At 42.6% G+C, this 20,010-nt stretch overlaps 2 pseudogenes; one reads left to right on the top strand and one right to left on the bottom strand.

The window, feature by feature from the left end:
• Nucleotides 1–5,489: 5,489 nt before the first annotated feature.
• The window catches only part of LOC122026829, a 71,118-nt pseudogene continuing 56,597 nt past the window's right edge, over nt 5,490–20,010 (top strand).
• On the bottom strand, nt 15,590–19,867 carry LOC122027955 (annotated as a pseudogene).

The raw sequence follows: 20,010 nt of genomic DNA on the forward strand, positions 1-20,010 counted from the left end.
TCAAGAATACATAGACTCTAAGGTCTTATTTGTCGGTTGACAGTGTACGATTTATGAGTCTTCAGATTAAAAAAAAGGAGGCAAATACAAAAATCATCCATATTCAGTTCTATTTTTCTAAGTTATCCTCTATACTAGGCATCGTGTATTTCACAGAGATCATACGGGCTAATTAATAAACATGTTCAGGCCAGCATATTTGCCGGCTTCACACTGGTAGATGAAGACTATACATCATATAAAACTCTCTTTTCATGCGATAACCATATTCATAACTCTACATGAATTTAGTACTCTGTAATAATGCATTGTCGTACTGCTGCAGGTCTCACTAGTTTGCAGCGAGTAATACACTGCAACAGACTGCCCCAACTAATTACAAGAACCAGGTAGGAGATATACTTTTGGAGAATGCAGAAATGCATTGATTGTACAAGCTGTATTGCATGCCACAATTCTTATATTAGAGTTCTTGAAATCAATATGTACCTGGAAAAAGGCTAAGTCATCCTTTCTCATGTAAGAAAGACTAAAAATATATATATATAAAATAGCTATTTTCATTTTTAAGGATATTTAGGATAATTTAATTAGTTCTACAATGATGTCTGTACACCATGGAAAAAAGCATTAGAAACCGTTATTGTATAATTGTCCTAGTTTTATTAGATTCCTTCAATTATATAGTCATGCAGAGTTGAAGATCAAATTAATTTATAGCTGACTACATATGTTTTACATCAATAATCAATCAAATTATATCAAATTGTTCCCCCCATATCCTCACTTCTCTTTTATACTCTCCTAAGGACGGCTCGGTGCACAAAGCTCTCGCCAATGCGAAATCTCAGGGAAGGATCTATCCTACACAGTAATCCTGCTTTGCAAGAGACTGTTTTCTCCTTCTCTTTTATCCACTCCTAGGAAAAACAATTTTATCTCTCTAAGGATCTACCTATCATCACCTGTAACAGTAGTACTCCATCCTTGGTGTTCCCAACCATCAAAGAATTTTGAAACTTGCGACAAACTCTCTCAGTAAGTAACTGAATGGTTGAGTCTAATGCTACAGATTATTTGGTATACTCCTTTTTTACTTCATCCTTCTTTTCATTTAAAACATGATTATGTGACGTTGCTTCTCCAACTAGGTTGTAAAGTAAGCACTCTTGCTCCTTTACACTAGTAGTAAGTAATCTTGCTCCTTTACACTAGGGATTGAAGCAATTCCTAAGTGTGCCCCAGAGCACATCATTATTTGCAATACATGTGATTCGAAATTTCACAAAACAGAAATGGATCATTTACTAACCTGACGAGCAACTTGTGCTAGCCTCCTACTGTCTTTGGTTGACTCCATTATCTTGTCTGGTTTCTCATGCAAGGCACTTTATTTATCTGCTTTTCTCAATTTCTTATTTCCTTCTAAATAAACATCTTTGTTCTTGCTATCTGGAGATCCCCTCTTTCTGGTCCTTTTAAAAGTATATTTTGCAATTCTGTCATTTCCAACTTCAGCAGGAAGCCTACTTGATTTGCAAGGTTCTTCATCTTTAGAACAAAAATCAGTGGAGGGAGTATCAATCTTTTCATTGTTTCCTTTTAATACTGAAGTATCTGAATACCCGGTTAATGTATGATCTGGTGTCTTCAACATTGTTTCGCACTCAATGGCATCCTCCTTAATGGTTCCATCTAAAGGATCGCCTTCTTCACAGTCATGTGTGGTTAGTGCAACTTGATCGTTTTCAATGCTTACGTGACCAGCATTTGGACTGTTGAGATTATGCAGTTTCATACTTCGCTTGGTCATTATTCTGCCGGTGTTCAAAATTGCAGGGATTACATGATCGGGGAACTCATTCAACTTCATATTTCTGTCTACAGAAGTTATTTTATTTTTGACAGAAGCCTCATCTGAACATGTAGTATCTGCATTTCTTTGCCCCTGCCTTTCATGAGTCGTGGGCATGCCAGTTTTTCCAGCAATTTTAGTATCACTAATGTCTGGTTGTTCATGATCTTCAGTTTCATGAGAAGTACTGCAGCTTTTTGTGACGAGCTTTCTAGCTCTTCTTCTTCTTGGAGAACGCAACTGGAAAACTTACCTTTCTGGTTGATTTCGGATTTGTTTCCTTGTTGTGCTTCTTCTGAATCAAGTGATTTTGCAACCTCTATTAGCATTTCGGCTGCCAGGATTAGGTCTCCAAGCCAGTACTTTTCATCTAGTTCATTCTCACATATTGCAGCGTCTTGCTTGACGAATCTAGAATTAGAGCAACAGAATCTTGCTTGACGAGCGACGAGCTCTGCTTCCACTGTAGCGTCCGGCGCTCCGCCGCCAAAATCCTGACGGCCGACTCCTTCGTCGTGTTCAGGATGACGTCCGCGTACGCCCTCTTGAGCACCGCCATTCTCTGATTACGATGTAAGAAAGCAAGAAACACGCACCGTCAGAGGCGATGAAAGGAACGAACAAGATGACGCCGACAACAGTGTAAACATCGAGAAAAGTGGGGAACCGCGAGCGGAGCGAGAAAGAATACGAGCGATGAAGTGAAGGATGAGAAAGCGAAGAATCAGGATGCTTTCCGGTCCTTCCCATTACCTCTGCGTCGCCGGCCATGGCGGAGAGAACGGGGGTGGTTGCAGCCCCGGTCCTAATAATCCGGAGGCCCGGGGCGAAACGATCAAAATAGGACTTTAATTTTTTTCATAAAATAAAAATTATTTATAATAATTTCTTTTAATTTTTTCTAGATACAAAATTATCTATAATATGAGTAATTTCAAAAAAAATTAAAATCTCTTTTTCGATAGATAAAATTACTAATCCATTTAAAACCTTCAGGTGCAGCGTGCAGGAGGTGCTGGTGCAGCCGTGTATAGAAGTGGCAAAGGCGCAACTTCGCTGTGGCAAAGGAGCAGTTTCGCTGTGACGCTATCGTGGAGTCGCCGATAAAAAGGAGAGCAAATAAAAATGGAAAAAAAGAAAGCTAAAAGAAAAGTGATGTAATTGTAAAAAAATTTAAGAGAAAACTGAGACGTAGAGAATATGAAAAAGGAGAGCGCTCATGGAAATTGTAATTTGTTCGAGCTTGTCTGCTTATGCTGTTGTGCGACGACGGAAGAGCAGGTGCAATGGACAAACAGTACCAGATTTACAAAATCTAATTCTTAAAATAATTAATATATATATAAATTATATAAACATATACAAGTTGTGGGCCCCTCCAAGAGCTTTGGCTAAAGTGCGGCGGCGGAACAGCGGCTGCACGATGCAAGTTACAAAAATTTTAAAACAATTAATATTTATATTATATAAACATCTCAAATTATGGGCCCCTCCCAAACTTGGGCCCTGGGCAATCGCCCAGGACGGCCCGGCCTCTGGGCCGGGCCTGGGTGGTTGGCGGTTGAGACGAGCGGTGGAAGGGAAAGGAAAAACAAAGGGAAAAAAGAGGAAGCGGAAGTGGTTTCGTTAGCCCTTTTTTTATTGTGCAGAAATAAAAAAAAATCAGAAAAAATAAGATAAAATTTATTTAAATACAGAGGTATAATAGGAGATAGAGCTCAATGATATAAAAGGATTCATACAATTGACTCTATTTAGTGAGAAAAGATTTGATTGTTGTTAATGTTATTGTTGTTGTTGTAGTAGTAGTATTTACATGCATAGCTGCCAAGATGAGTTTTGCAACATGCCAAAGGTGAACCAATTAACGTGTCACCATTCCAGACTCATGTTAGGATGTCAGTCCTGAAACAACCCATGCAATGACATACAGATCATGTTCCTCAAACTGCCAGATTCAAATTTTAAAAAACTGATATTGCATTCTAACTTTCAAACACCAATATTGCAGTTTATTAAAAAAAAGGTACTAATGCTACTTGTTTCTTAAGTTTAAACCTACTCATCAGTCATGCTATAAATTCAATAACCGTGGTTGATATCCTAGACATGAAAACATGAACATGGAGTTTTTTCAACAAGATTATGTTGCACCTTGTTCTTTCTTCAGTTTCTGTTAATAATGTGAAATCTGCAACATTTTTTACTCGTTCTTTTTTTTTGCCAAAATATTATTTTCCTTGTAACAGAAAATTTCACTTTGGCAGTATGATGAACACGTTGTCTTCAAAAACAATGAATTTGTATGTCTAACTACCTTCCATGAATCAAGGGTGAGATAACTATGTCTGCATGTAGTACCTATGTCTCTACAGTCTATGAACACATTTACAGAAGTCTGATCTAAAATTCAGTTACCAATAATTCATTTGCGTTAAGTAATCAGAAATGTAGATAAAATATCTAAAATTTGAAGCTCGTCTAAAAGTTGAAGAGTAATCAAATTACTCGAACTTTTAAAAAAAACAAATAAGTAAAACCTGTTAATAAAAATTAATTGATTTATTAAAAAATAGTTGTTAATTGTACGGCTAGATTTCATGTGGCAAAAGATAATAATCACCATTTATGTTAATTTTATGTTAATTTTATACTCGATAATTTGTTATATGTATTTTTAATAGAAAAAATATTTTTAAAAACATATGCAGCCTTCTTAAATGATAATGTTTTTTTTAATATGCATTTAGTTATATGTTTGAAATATAATTTATTTATACAAATCACCTTATTCTCTAACTTTTTACCCCCTCCGCTTAAAATATTCTTAACGTACTCTCGCGTTGTTGCCCCTTGCATCCGATTTTCGTTCTGAGCTCGAGCCCAGGGGTGGTTCGGTACGGTATACCGAACCGCCAACTCCCATACCGTTACCGTACAAAAAAATACGGTATAAATTTTTTTTTATACCGATACCGTACAAAAATTTCGGTATATCGAATTTCGGTATACTGAATTTCTAGTATTTATACCGTTTAGAGTAAATTTTCGGTATCGGCACGGTATACCAAAAATTTTACTAAAAATCATATACTGATACCGATATCGAAAATTTCGGTACGATATTTTACCGTACCGAAATTTTCGATATACCGTAAAATCGGTATAATTCGGTAAATTTCGGTACGATATGTGCGGTATACCGAAATTTCGGTATTTTTTCCCATCCCTACTCGAGCCTGTCACATGAATAGGCTGTGACTTCCATTTTTATATTTCACCGCGTCCTCCATTTCTCTTCCGCCTCCTCGCTGCTTCCCAAGCGCGACCATCGATCTTCTTTTCTTGAGACAGTTCTCCGAGCTGCTTCCCCTCTCGATCTTCTTCTTTCTTTCGGTTGAGAGAGTTCTCTGCTTCCCAAGGCGACTGTCTCTCGATCTTCTTCTTCCCTTCGGTTGAGAGAGTTCTCTGCTTCCCAAGGCGACCGTCTCTCGATCTAGAGCCTTTCTCGCGAGCTGCGACATCTCCGTGAGTTTTTCTGATAACATTGTTCATTAGCTTCTTCTCGTGAGTTTCTCAGTACCGCTTTTGTTCTTGTCAGTTTCAGAATACCTGTTGTTCTACGCCGGTCAAAATGAGCTCTCTAGTCTTCACTTTTTTTCCTTCCCTTCAGTTCATATTCAGCCATGGGGACATGGTTGACACGCTGCTGATGATTCTGGGATTCGTCGGCGCCGTCGGCGATGGGTTTGCAATACCAGCCTTTTTCATGTTCGCTTGTGTCATCTTCAACGACATGGGTCAGGGTTCCATCGAAGCGGTTAACAAGGTACAAATTATTCCTATTCAATAGTAGTTTTTCATTGCTCTTTGGTTCTAAGCTACTTTCTGTCCAGAACGTAATTTACTTGGTGTATCTGGCCGGCGGTAGCTTCTTAGTATTGTTCATGGGTAAGATATATCGATTTGATAGAATTGATTATTTAATTTAATTTATTGTTGATTTTAATTGATTGGATCATTGGGCAGAGGGTTACTGTTGGTCGAGAACAGGGGAGCAGCAGGCGTCGAGGATGCGAGTGCGGTATCTTACAGCGGTTCTCCGGCAGGATGTTGAATATTTCGACCTCAACGTCGGCACCAGCAGTGAAGTCATTACCAACATCACCAGTGACAAACTCGTCATACAAGACTGCCTAAGCGAGAAGGTGCCCAACTTCATAATGAATTGCGCCACCTTCGTCGGATGCTACGCGGGAGGATTTTCCATGACATGGCGACTGCCGCTGGTGGGATCGCCTACAGCGGTGCTACTCGTCATCCCCGGCATCCTGTACGGCCGCATCCTCATGGAGCTAGCTCGGAAGATGCGGAGGGAGTACCAGAAGGTTGGCACGGTGGTGGAGCAATGCGTTTCCTCCATCTGCACCATTTACTCTTTTTGTGGAGGAGGAGCGCACCATAGCCAAGTTTTCTGCCACGCTTGATGACTCCGTCAAGCTCGGTCTCTACCAGGGCCTCATGAAGGGACTGGCCGTCGACAGCAATGGCATCATCTTTGCCATTATGGCTTTCTTGGTTTGGTTCGGCAGCCGCATCGTCATGTATAACGGCGGCAAGGGCGGCACCGTCTTCGCTGTCAGCAACTCAATCATCTTCGGCGGCTTGTAAATTCCCAATTTTCTTCTTCTTCCCTTCTCTCCTCTCCTCTCCTCTCCTTTCCTCTAACAAAGTTTATTGGGACAGGGCACTCGGTTCGCGGCTCTCCAATTTGAAGTATTTCTCTGAGGCGATCTCCACCGGTGAACACATCTTGGAGGTGATCCGGCGAGTGCCGAAGATAGACTCTGGCATCTCGAATGGAGAAGTTCTAGAGAACTTGTCCGGGGACGTGGAGTTAGAAACGTGGAGTTCACATACCCTTCCAGGTCGGACAACTACATATTCCAGGACTTCAACCTCAATGTGCCAGCAGGGCGAACTGTGGCATTGGTGGGAGGCAGCGGGTCAGGAAAGTCGACGGTGATTGCGCTGCTAGAGCTGTTCGCCAACGAGATTCTGCTCGACGGGACAAACATCAAGAGGCTGCAGCTGAAATGGTTAAGATCGCAGATAGGGTTGGTCAGCCAAGAGCCCGCTTTGTTTGCCACCTCTATTAAAGAGAATATACTCTTTGGGAAGAAAGACGCCACTATGGAGGAGGTGGTGGCCGCCGCCATGGCTGCCAATGCCCATAGTTTCATCTCGCTACTTCCTCAGGGATACGACACGAAGGTAAGATGTGTGTTTTTTATCACCTGTCACTAAACCACTTTCCTCTTCAGCATTACTTGTAAAAAGCATGCTGAACTAGTTCAAACATGCTAAAGGTATAAATTAATGTGGATAGTAGGTGGATAATGAGCTAAATTTATAGACTATCAGATTTTACTCCAATATCTTTTTGTCGGTTGACTGTGTATGATTTATGAGTCTTCAGGTAAATAAAAGGGGGAGATTCTATTTTATAGGCATATTGACAAATACAAAAATCATTGATATTCAAACACGAGTTTTGCAAATAATAGAACATTTTGCTGTCAATGACAAAGAATACTGCTCGAACGAAGAGCAGCTAGATCAGCATTTTTTTAAAAGTTAATTTGGGAAACAATGACGAACTAAATAGTTCAATTAACCGGCAAAAAGAATAGTTGAATAGTTCTTTCATGAATAAACTTTAATTGTAGGTTGGATGTCAATTCGGATGGATTGAATAGGATTTAAATTGGGTTAGAATTTTTTTTTAAAAAAAAAAATCTTAATCCAAATCTGAATACAACTTAAAATCTTTAAATTATTATATAATTTATATCATACCGAAAATTTGGTATACCTAAATTTCAATATATCGAAATTTTAGTATATCAAAATTCGATATCAATATGATTTTTTCTATGTCAGATTTTTTAATTCAATATACGATATATAAGTTTGAAGTTCGGTATAACATACCAAATACACCTATCAACACAAGCCTTTTTTTTGTTTGCGCACGTGATCTTTAACGATACATAGTTAACGAGCTACAAAATATTTTTGTTCATGTCCGTAGAATATTTTTTTTATTGTCTCTCCTCAGCTCTCAACTGCTTGTTTTAGAATGTAGTCAATTTTAGAATGTAGTCAACTTGGTATACCTGGTCGATGGTAGCTTCGTGGTATCGTTATTGGGTATGAGGATTATTGTTGAGTTGATTTAATTTATTGTTGATTTGAGATGATTAAGGTGATGATAGAGGGCTACTGATGGATGAGAACAGGGAAGTGACAGACGTTACATATGCGGTCGTGATATCTTAGGACATCCATAATGGGATATTTGGAAAGGATATTTATTCAAATATTTCCAAACCCTAAATATCCATCAAAGGGATGGAGATGGAGATATTAGAAATCATCACGTAAAAAGTTTTGCCGGAGTATTTTTATTTTTTTTAAAATAAAAATAAAAATAAAAAAGGTGTGAGTTGTAGCACAGCCTATGCGCCTAGCATGAGCGCGTGGGTGGACTTGCAGCAGGGTCCACCACGTGTTGCAGTTGTCTTTAATTTTTTTTAATATTATTTTTAAATTCAATGTGAATGGAACTACAGATATCTGATGGGTGAGATATTTGATTATGAAATTGAAAATTTTGAAAGTGAGATATTTAATGGGTAAGACTTATAATATTTGATTTATAATATATTTAATTGTGAAATTTATAATATTCAAGAAGTTAGATATTTAATTGATAATGTAGACTTGCAGATCAAACATATTTAACAGAAATATTTACTCAATATATTGATGCCTTTAGAGCATGATCATGTCCGAAAGTCGAAGAGACGGATGCTGGGGACGTGGCGCTCTCGCTGACTTCCGGTGGACTTCGCTCCCGCCTGCAACACAAGCAGCGTCAGTGCCGAGCCAGGGCAGGGGTCCCCGGTGATGGCCCTCGGACGCTTAAGTCAGTCTCCGGTGAAGCAAGAAGCAAAGAGAACTGTAGCGCAACAGTAGAAATCGCGAGAAAAGTATGCCTCCGTCGATGCCTGGACCCCCCTTTATATAGGGCTCCTGTAGTGTGTGTGCACGCCTCTTAAAGCGAATACATAATCCCACGCTTTTCCTGAAGAGACATGTCAGTAAAGTGTCCCTAACACAGTACCTTAACTGGCTGAGCATATTGTTGGTGCAATCGACCTCTAGGGTTTCGATGTTTAACAATATGACCAAGGATTGACCCAAACAGGACTTGATGTTTGGGAGAGAGAAGTTTAGTCAAGACTAGATGACTAACAAAGGTAAGTTCTAACCAAAGGTTAGGCAAAGTGGAAGTCCCGGTGAGTGAAGTCGGGCCCTAATGAGTGAAGTTAGGTGGTAGAAATCTCAGTGAGTGAAGTCGGGCCCTAGTAAGTGAAGCTAGGTAGTGGAAGTCCCGGTGAGTGGAGCGGGGCAATGGATGTCCTAGTGAGTGAAGCTAGGCAACCCTAAGAAGGTAGCCCTAGGTTTACTGTACTATTTTTATCTATTGTGCTAACTCAGTGTTGGTAAGTCGACGGGCTGACCGGGTAGCTAGCATGAAATCCAGACGGGTTGACGGGCTGACCGTACGTCTGGTAGATTAGTTAAAGTAAGTCACTGGAGGAGAGTGACCTGGTGAGGACGCGTTCCCCGTTCGAGGGAACAGTAGGCGTCGATCCAACTTAGAATCATTTCTAGAATTTAAGTTGAGATCATGACTAGATTCCGGTCTCGGTGAGATGGAATCTAATTACTACTCTTTTACTTTAATTGTGCTAACTTCTGTTTTGCAGGATAGTTTAACTGTTATTTTGCTTCGGACTAACTCTTTCTTGCAGGAGAAGGACTTTTTGGAGAAAGGTGGTCCGGGCGCTCGGATTAGTCTGGGCGTCCGGAATCGGTTCAGGCGCCCGAACGTAAAAATTCTATCCTGTTGTCACGAGGAGCGCGCTGATTGGTTAGACCTAAGTCACGGTCCGGGCGCCCGGAGCATCCTATATAAGGAGGTCTCACCCTAGAGCAAAATACAACAACGACATCTGCTCTACTGCGTTGTGCCCCTACGACGCTGCGAAGCTTCTCCGACAACGTGCTGATTTTTCTATCCTTTATTATTGTCGGTATTTCCTTTTTAAAAGTTCTTGTACTTTCATTTGTAATATTTAGTCGACTAAGGCTCCGAACCAAATAAATCATTTCTTGTTAGCATTGTTCTCTTTCTTTTCCGCTGCGTACTCGCTACGATAATTTTTCGATCGATATTCACCCCCCCCCTTTATCAACTTTCACGATCCAACACATATATCTGAAGTGACAGTGAATGTTTCCGTCGCACGATCCTCTGTCTGACCATGCCGCCCATCGGCGACACTAACTCCCAAAAGGATGTCGAAAGATACCCTATTGTGTCTGTTGCTTGGCCGAACGGAATGACCGCTCGGCTAAAAGTCCCCTGTCCAATTGTTGGCATAGAATCAGACCCTCCATCCAAAAATATCAAAGTAAAAAGAAGGTTAGATGAAGCACATGGCATGGACGAATGTACGAGGGTAGAATAAGCTTACCCCAGTAGTGCCTTGGCAGAAGCGGTCAACTAGCTCCTTAGGTGAGCTTGAGGCTGCTTAGGTTCAAGAATCCGTCCAAATTTGCGCCAAGGGTCTTTGAATCTTTATTAGGTGCTCTGAGGCCAGGGACTTAGCTAAGTGTGTGAAAAGAAAGTCATGAGTGGGTAGCCTAAGGATCGTCCTGATCTGCCTTTATTTACTTGGCTCACTTGGTGTTGTGGAGTTGGATTTAGATTTGCTTTTGGATTTGGAAAGGGGCGTGGAGTGTATTGTGGAATGGGGTCATGCTGGCTCGGTCGGAGGCATCATCAAAAAGGCAACCGACTCTGCTGGGAGATCTCCGATCAGTAACTCAGAAAGCGAAGGCGTCCGCTCGGATGAAGTTGAATTAGGCCGACCAGTTGCGGCTTTAGGGGCGACTAAGGTATAACTCTCTCCTCGCTTGGAGCATGGTTGCACGATCGATGTCGCAGTGGATGCTTATGGAGTTGCGGTCGTCGATCGAACATGCATTGCTGATCGGCCCCTTTTGCAACATCGACGGTGGATCAGGGGTTCGGCAGAAGTCATGGATTATGAGGGAACAACAATCGAATGCAATGAAGGCCGGGCGTTACCATTTCTTCAGTGTTGGTGACTGCATCACTCCCATCAACTTGGCTGGCCTCCTCTTCGTTGATCAGCTCCTCAGATTGGTCAATCGGTGACATCCCATGACTCTCCATCTTGGCCTCCCCCCGAGAATCCATCTCTTTATCTGCTAAGTTTGTGGAATCGTCCAACAAAGCCTTCCACATGGTTTTAGCTGCAAAATAGAGAAAAAAAATCAGTTTGATCCAACAGAAATAAGAGGAAGAATGTCTCACCGAAGCTATCAAGCAGTCGGGTTAGGATGGGACTCAACCCGAACATATACAACATTCCCTAAGTCAGCAATTTGTGGATATGGTATTTCGGCTAGCTGAGAGGAGGCCTCGAGGTAGACTGATTCCCATTTGTACTTGCTCAACATGGGAGGATTGGGCAACTCCATTTGCCACTCGATCAGGAAAGTTACGGGACGAACCGGTTAGAGATAGAAGAAGTGGGATTTTCAACCTTATTAGAGGAAGACATTTTATCAAAAAATACTACATCCACTCGGGCTTGGAGTTGCAAAGGGAAGTGAAAATAAGAACATACTTAAGAGGAAAAAGGATGTAAAGGAAAGTGGAGGCTAACCATAAATTGGTCCTTAAAGAAAGTAATAAAACTGGTTGGAGGAAGATCAGGGCGGCCTTATCCAGAAGGGACGATAATACAATGGTCGGGAGGAATATAGTAATTGAGGCGCATCTCGTTCACCTCCCCGCCATAGAAATAAGAAGTGGTGGAACTGTACCAGAATCCATGGACGGTGATGGGTGGGCTAGAAGCCATGAAAAAGGAACAAAGGGGATAAAAATTGAGAGAGAAATGGAACTTACTAAGGGAGCAAGAAGTTTGAAGGACTAACGGCAAGGACAACCAGAGAGAAGAGAAGAAGAAGAAGATGTGAAAACGATAAAGTACCGTTGAAGCACAAACTTTAAAATCTCTAGCGAGGATCTCTAAGAGTCGTTCGATCAAAGGCATAGAAAAGAGAGATTTAATCTGGATCGTCGAATTCGAACCAATAGCAGTCATATCAAAATCTCAACAAACACCTGTCACATCAGATATTCTTTTATCTAGCGTTCAACACGTGGTAGCAAACTACATGCAACATTTATGAGGGATGGGAGACACTAAACAGGCTTATGATGAAACAGTGTGCTCATTATGTTCAACATTAATGATAAGTGACGTGCCCTATTTCCAAGGTATTATAGTGACGTCAACTCAAGCTGAGCGACAATATAATGAAGAAGTGTTCGACTGGGAGACAAGATATCCTAGAAACGCTAGCAGCTAAGTATGATGTCGGATTCAACCAGTGATAATAAAGGAGAACGAACGCTCGATCAGATGACCAAGAGCATAACAGTACAAGCGTTCAGTCAGTCTAACTTACAGCTTCCTTCAACAAAAATTGAGAGAGAGGCTTGTGATACGACAATTGAGGTACCCCCAAGTCAGGTCAAAATCCAGGGGACCGACTGACATGGCAATCAAAGTCAAGAAAGGGTCAACCCTTGAAGCCAGCACAGTCAATCATTGTGGCCAAGAGGTTATGCGACCGGTTGGACCATTAGGCCAAGAGATTATCTGACCAAGCCATCGGGCTGGTCGGGCGCCAAGCCTCTCAATATGGATGAATAGCTTAAGACGAGTCAGCACTCTTCAGGATCAAGATTTCTTTAAGACAGCATAACTAAATAGCTTAGTCGAGCAGTTTAGTCGATCGAAACTACAGTTTGATCGAACAGAATGGACACCCGATTCGATTGAACTCTTTGGTTAAAACCGATAGGCCGAGAAAGGGACGAGTCCCTGACGACATTCTATATAATCGATCGGCCAAGCAACTACTAACCGAGTCATGGGAAATGCTGTCTGTTTGCCAAGTAAGCAGGTTGTGGACCCCCCCGCCCAACGATTTCATATTCTTTTTTGGCATGTTATGTCATGAAGGACAATGAATATTCTATATGCAAGTTGTGCATCAGAAACTTTCTCTATGCCAAACACAGAGATTGCAGGTCTATTTTGGGAAATGTGTCAGAACATCTCTATGATTTTTATTTTCTGGAAATGCTTTCAGATTTGTGCACATATAAACAGTAATATTATAAAAATGAGTCTCCATCTATACATGTAAATACACTCACATTACATGGAACTATGCAATTTCCATTATTGTTCATCACTTTTTATCGATCACTGGGGGACCTATGTCGAGACCCCTTCTTTGGTCCGGTCACTAACTCTCCTTTTGATACACAAGAGTGCTTTGAGATTATCTTTTAATGACGAGGAGCCTTCCATATCCATCGATCTCAGACAGAATTAATTATTGAATTTAATTTTTAGTAAAAGTTTCTTAAGTTTAATTAATTTTTTTTTTAAATGATCAAACTCTTCATTGTGATTTTAATATTTTAAAGTGCTTTTAATCAAGACTATGTAATATAATCAAATTGGTAAAAAGTTATATATATAAAAGTAGTATTTTATATATAATATTTTTTAATCAAATTAAATAAAAATTAATTTACAATAGCGTTAAAATAAAGATATTTCATAAAAAATATAATGGAGAGTCTTTTAATTTGTTTTTAAAAAAATCATCCTTTTCATTTTTTGCACAATAAAAGATCCATAATTGACGTGGTTTTTCCAAAATAAAGGGTTAATTTTTTTTTAAAAAAAATCTATAAATAATGATAGAAAAATATATTGGTAAATGAGTCAACGAGCGAAAAGAACGGAGAGAAAATTAATAAAATAAACCCTGAAAATTAACGAAATGACGCATTGCTGTTTTACTGAGACAAAAACATAATTAAAAAACTTATTTTCCTTTTTTTCACATAATTTACTTGTGAGTTATCCTTATAATTTATCTTTATATGTCCAAATTAAACAACCATAATGCCGAACAATTTTTGTTTTTTCATTTTTTATCCCAGCGAAGTGTCTCTCTTGTTCATCAAAATGACTTCTTATTGTATCTCTATCACATCTTCTACCACAAAAATCTCCTTCTCTTCCACATTCTATGGAGTTTTTTTTCTCCTCCATCATTCGAGAAACTTGAAATCTCTTTATTTTTTTTCATTCTTTTCAATTGATCTGCCTCATGAGTTTGTAAAGAATGACTTGGCAAAGAACTAATTATAATATAGAGAGATTTTTAAACTCTGTAATTACAATATAATTATTTTTAAGTCAAACTTCGTAAAAATTTAAAAATAATAATTGCATCAATAATATTTTTTTTAGTTTAATCAACACTTAAAAGGTACTTTCCATGAGAAACTTTTACAATATTTCATTACCTTTCATGAGCAACACTTCAAACTTACTTTTGAAGGTATAAAATTTCACCATTGAAGTAGCGAGAACTTACAATTCCCACATTCCATAAGGTAATCAAAATCTAAATAGGTCAAACGTAATTCAAAGGAAATTAGTTCCCGCCAAATGAGATTCGGATCTAACTGGACAAGTCAACTATCATATATATCTCAACCTTAGCTACTAACACCTCCTCGGTCTTAGCCTCGGATCTTGATACCTGAGTCTCAATTAATCTTGGATTCTGGCCTCACATGTATCTTACTCGTAGTTGCCGACACTCTCATCATCAATCCTAGATCCTAGCATTACCTAGGTCTTGGATCCCGACCTCACCCTTGTCTCGGTCACAACTACCAACATCTTCAGCATCAATGTCAGATCCTAGCATCATCGGAGTCTCAGTCTTAGTATCAGTTTTAGCCTCACATGTATTTCGATCATAGCTTCCGACACTCTCAGCATCATTCCCATATCCAGCATCACCCAAGTCTCAGTCTCAGTCTTGGATCCCAGTCCCACCCTTATCTCGACTGTAGTTGTTGAAATCTTCAACATCAACCTCAGATCTCGACATCACCTTGGTATGAGTCTCAGTCTCGAATCTCATTCTCACCCTTGTCTTAGCCTCAGCTATCGATACTTTCAACATCAATGTTAGATTCCAACATCACCTGGGTCTTTGTCTTAAATCTCAGCACCACTCATATCTCGGCCTTGGTCATCAACTTCATCTATCATCAAAGTCACTTCACATTGATGTCAATTCCTGATCCGTCCTAGGATCGAACCACACTAACCCCTCAGTAATGATGCCGGTCTTCTCATAAGGTACAGATGATGAATATTTCAGAACACGTGACACTAGATAGATGAAGAAATGGTTAAAGAATTGTCGGATCGGTCATCTTCATTATTAGTTGGTTCGAAAAGTTAAGTACCTAGATTTAAATAAAAGAAAACATCCTCATTTACTAATTAACTACTAACTCATTCATTAATCACTAACATCAACATTGTTCTACTAACTCAACTACATACTTCAAATACATTAGCTATCACCACTAATTATAACTCATCAACCTACTAATTGTCACCTCATCAACTACTAATCAATACTTCCAACAGGCACGTTGTCCCGCGCGCGTCACAGGCTCGGCAGAGGGTCCAACAGCCGGCGCGGCTTGAAGGACTTAGCGGCAATCCTTCTCTTTCGCAGTCGCTCAGCAACAATAAAGGCCAGCTCAAGAGACTGAGAAGCATTCAGCCTCGGGTCGCAGCGTGGGAATTGGAAATGGCAACAATGCTACTGTTCAAATCATAGAATCATATAGCACAATTGAGTCAAAAGGTCGAGTTTTGAGTCCACAGGGGGCCTTGGGTGTTCCCGTGCATGGGATCACTGACCCAAGTGACAATCTGACCTGCTCCTCGGACGGCCCGGATCAGATGAGGAAGCTTCACCCTCAATTTTTCTGCTCCCATCCTTGTTATAATGGTGATCCTCCCGGGATTGTTCTGGGGGTTCATGACCTCAATCAGCTTCACTAGCTCTTTGGGGTCCATCTTGTCACTCACCTACCAGTACAATTAAATTATATATAATTTAAAGACATGGTATTAATGATTAATTAAGCAGAAAGGAGTACGTAGTATATATGCATGCTCACCTTGACGCCTAGGGGATTGGCAGCGCCACAGAGGAACTCAACGTGTGCACCATCGAGTTGTCGGGTACGTTCTCCCACCCAGAGGAAGTGGGCGGAGCAGTCGTAGAAGAGACCTGAAGTAGAGTACTCACGAGTGAGGGCCTGCTCATAGGGAAGGAGAAGGCACTCGTGGGAGGTCCAGAACTCGGTTGTGGTCAGGATGGTGAGCCCAGCGGCAGCCATGAAACCCAAAGCCTCGTCCACCCGGTGGGCCAATTCCTGATGCCTGTTCGAAGCAAAACAACAATTCAATGATTGTAATTGGACTTATTCAGTCAGGATGATCAGCAAAAAGCAGCTAGCCATCCCATTTGCAAAAGGGATTTAATTTGATGAACGCTCACTTGTCACCCTGCCCGCTGTGCTGAGTGAAATCGAGGTTCCACTGGGTTACACGTTGCATGGCAGCATAGCCACCGGCGGCAAACTCCCGGAGAAGGTTGAGCGTCGCCGCGGACTGACAGTAGGCTCGGATCATCCTTTGAGGGTATGGAATCCTCGATTTCTCGTCGAATGAAGCGTCGTTGATGATGTCGCCTCGGTAACTTGGAAGCTTCACGCCATTCTTCTCCTCGAACGGATCCGACCTAGGCTTGGCGAACTGCTCGGCCATTCTCCCCACCTAACACAATTACCACAAAAATTAAAAAAGATCAACAGTGATCCCGTCCGGAAACTGAGTCAGACGGACCGTCGGGTGAGGTGACGAGAATGTTGACTGAATTGCGACGTCCCGGAGGGGGGTGTGCTGAGATGGCTCCCGTGTTGACCAAGTCTTCAGAAGTCCTCTGGTCAACGCTACCTGCAGCCAGTGACCGGGTTGACCCACCCCTCGGTACCCCGATACTCGAGGCAGATCCAACGAATATATGAGTACCAGATTAAGCCATAAAATAATGAAAATGCATATGGAATATGAACGAGGAACGTACCCTAGTCCAGGGGTGCCCTCGGATGGGACGCGGCTTGAGCTGTCGTGACCCGGAAGAGCAGATGACTCTGATCAGGCTGGAGAGAGGGATCTGACGACGCGAAGCAGGATGCTGCACGGAGCCGGGAGACAAGTTGCAGGTCGGAAGATAATAGCGGCACGCAGGCCGGGCTAAGACACTGGCACACAAGCCGGGATAAGACACCGACACGTAGGCCGAGAGGTACTAGCTGCACGCAGGCCGCGACACGAAACCAGCGCCGACCGAGAAATGAGATCGGCACGCAGGGCGGGACACGACTTCGACACGCAGGCCGGGACACAACTTCGACACGCAGGCCGGGAAATAATAGTGGCACCCAGGCCAGGACAAAATGGCGGCAAGGAGGTAAAACACAAATCACACAGTCCAAAACACAATCGCGGCTTGAAGGGCATAACACAAAAATGGCTCGATGGCCAGAATATTGCTGAAGACACTCGCCAACATGGGTCGGATACCGGATCGACCTCGGAAATGTACGCCAATGCCAATCGGGGCCGTCTATGGCGATGGGGAATGACTGCAGCACGGAAACCGTCCGCGACGATGGGACTTGGCTACTACTCGGAAGCCCTCTGCGATGCTGGAGGCTACTGTTAACGCTGGTCAACGATGACTGGTCACTGCGACGAGGAAGACAGTCGAGGTGGTGTCGGTCCGGTGGCGGCACCGTGAGGCGTGCGTGAGCAGGGAGAAGAGGAGGAGTCGACGCTGCCGTTGACCGACGGGGCTTCACATACGGTGCTTGGGCTGTGGTGTGTCTCCAATGATAAAGAGGGGACAAGAGAGGCAGCTCTGCCGTGAGGTAAGGCGAGGGAGGTGGCAGCCAGCATCGGACGGTAGCATCTCGTGCTTGATGACAAGCACGGTCATCAGAGATGGGAGAGAGAGCAGAGGAGACGGGCGGTGGCGGGCTACCTGGTGGAGGCAGCGTGGACCAAGGAGGTGTTGTGCGATGCGGAAACAGCGTGCCCGAAGGTCTGGTCGGCATCACAAGGAGAAGAGGGAAGAAGTGGTTGTCGCGAGGAGGAAGAAGTGGCTATCGCCGGCGTTGCGAGGGTGGCGGCGAGAGAGAGGGAGCGACACAGTGAGGAGAGGGAGAATTCTTCAGAGACCTCATTAAAAATCCAGCTCAGAATTTTGATGAGATGGTGGAAAAAGCTGCTTCTTACATCAAAGTGAAAGAAGCGCAAGCAGCTCGAAGGAAGGCTGAAAGACCACCTCCCTCCGCCAACAAGTAAGAAAGAAGGGTACCTCAACCACCTCCTCAACCTCTGCCGCGCACCTGGGAAGTTAGACCCGCACCTCGAGTTGCCGCTGTGCATGCTCCCCGACCAGGGCCATGGAATAATCGGTATTGTACCTATCATCAGTCACGTACGCATGCAGGGGTGGTTCGGTACGGTATACCAAACCACCAACTCCCATACCATTACCATACCAGAAAATACGGTATAAAATTTTTTTATACCGATACCGTACTAAAATTTCGGTATACCGAATTTCGATATATCGAATTTCTAATATTCAATAAATTTTCGGTATCGGTACTGTATACCGAAAATTTCACTAAAATTCATATACCGATATCGATACCGAACATTTCAGTATGGTATTTTACCGTACTAAAATTTTCGATATACCGTAAAATCGGTATAGTTCGGTAAATTTCGATACGATATGTGCGATATACCGAAATTTCGGTATTTTTTCCTACCCCTATACACATGACACTAATCATTGTTTTCAGTTTGCTCGAGACTCCAAGCGGACTGCCAAGATGGGTTTACCTCCGCCCGAACTAGCCCCTCAATTGATCAAGCTGATGGAGGAACAAAGGGGCACAACTGGACAAGCCGGGCAATCTCGGCCCGACCTCGCAGGACCTAGCACTCATCAACCTGGCCGGGGACTTTTTCCCTGGTTTATGGTCTCTAGTGACTGGGGGATTCGTCTGAGTGTGCGCAGAGCAACAACGTCATCGTCCCGGTCATTTCTCACCGTCAACCGCCCGTGTGAACCTTTCCAGGAGGGTACCCGGTAGATTCAACGCTTCAGTGACTCCGTCAACTTTCTGCACAACAAGGCTCGCCTTCATCCGACTCAGCTTCCGGACGAGATCAAACAACAACCCATTCGATCTCCGCATCGGCTAAGATATGAAGAAAACCGATTACCATGCATGATTTATATATGATCAATCAATCTTACCCTGATGACAGGCATCTGGCCGCCGAACATGAGAACGACGGCCATCTGGTGGAGAATCCGGAAGGTATCCCCAATGTTGTCGGCGTTGAACTCCTTGAAACTTTCCGCGCAGTCGCCTCCCATCAAGAGAAACGCTTTTCCAAGCGCAACATCCTTTAGCCGCTCCTCTAGGTGGCAGACCTCCCCAGCGAACACGATCGGAGGGAAATGATTGATTTTCTTCAGAACTGACTCGAACTCCACCTTGTCTGGGTAATCCGGCAGTTGGAGTGCCTTCTTGGCCCTCCAACTCGTCGCCGACCATTTCCTGAACTTGTCCTTGGCAGCCGGGACCACATCCTTGTTCTTGGCAGGTTCCGCTTCGTGGACAGAGGAAACCGGACGGGAAGAGACCTTCCGCTGAGCAACGCGAACGAGCGACGGGACGAAGGAGGTGCGGTTGGCAGGGAGAGACTGCTGGCGGTGGAGGAAGGAGGTGCCGTTGACGGGGAGTGACTGCTGGCGAGGGAGGAAGGAGGTGCCGAGTGCCATTAGTCCCACCCTAGAGTTCGATGAGAAGCGGGAAACCCATCCTAACGAGAGGAAGTGGCGAGGGTTGAATAAGCAAATTGCTTTTGTCTCTTTTTGAAATGACCTTTTTACCCATCTTCCTTCTTTAAACAAGTTATTTGAAC

The sequence above is a fragment of the Zingiber officinale genome, chromosome 10A, assembly GCF_018446385.1.
Source record: "Zingiber officinale cultivar Zhangliang chromosome 10A, Zo_v1.1, whole genome shotgun sequence".
Lineage (NCBI taxonomy): Eukaryota > Viridiplantae > Streptophyta > Magnoliopsida > Zingiberales > Zingiberaceae > Zingiber > Zingiber officinale.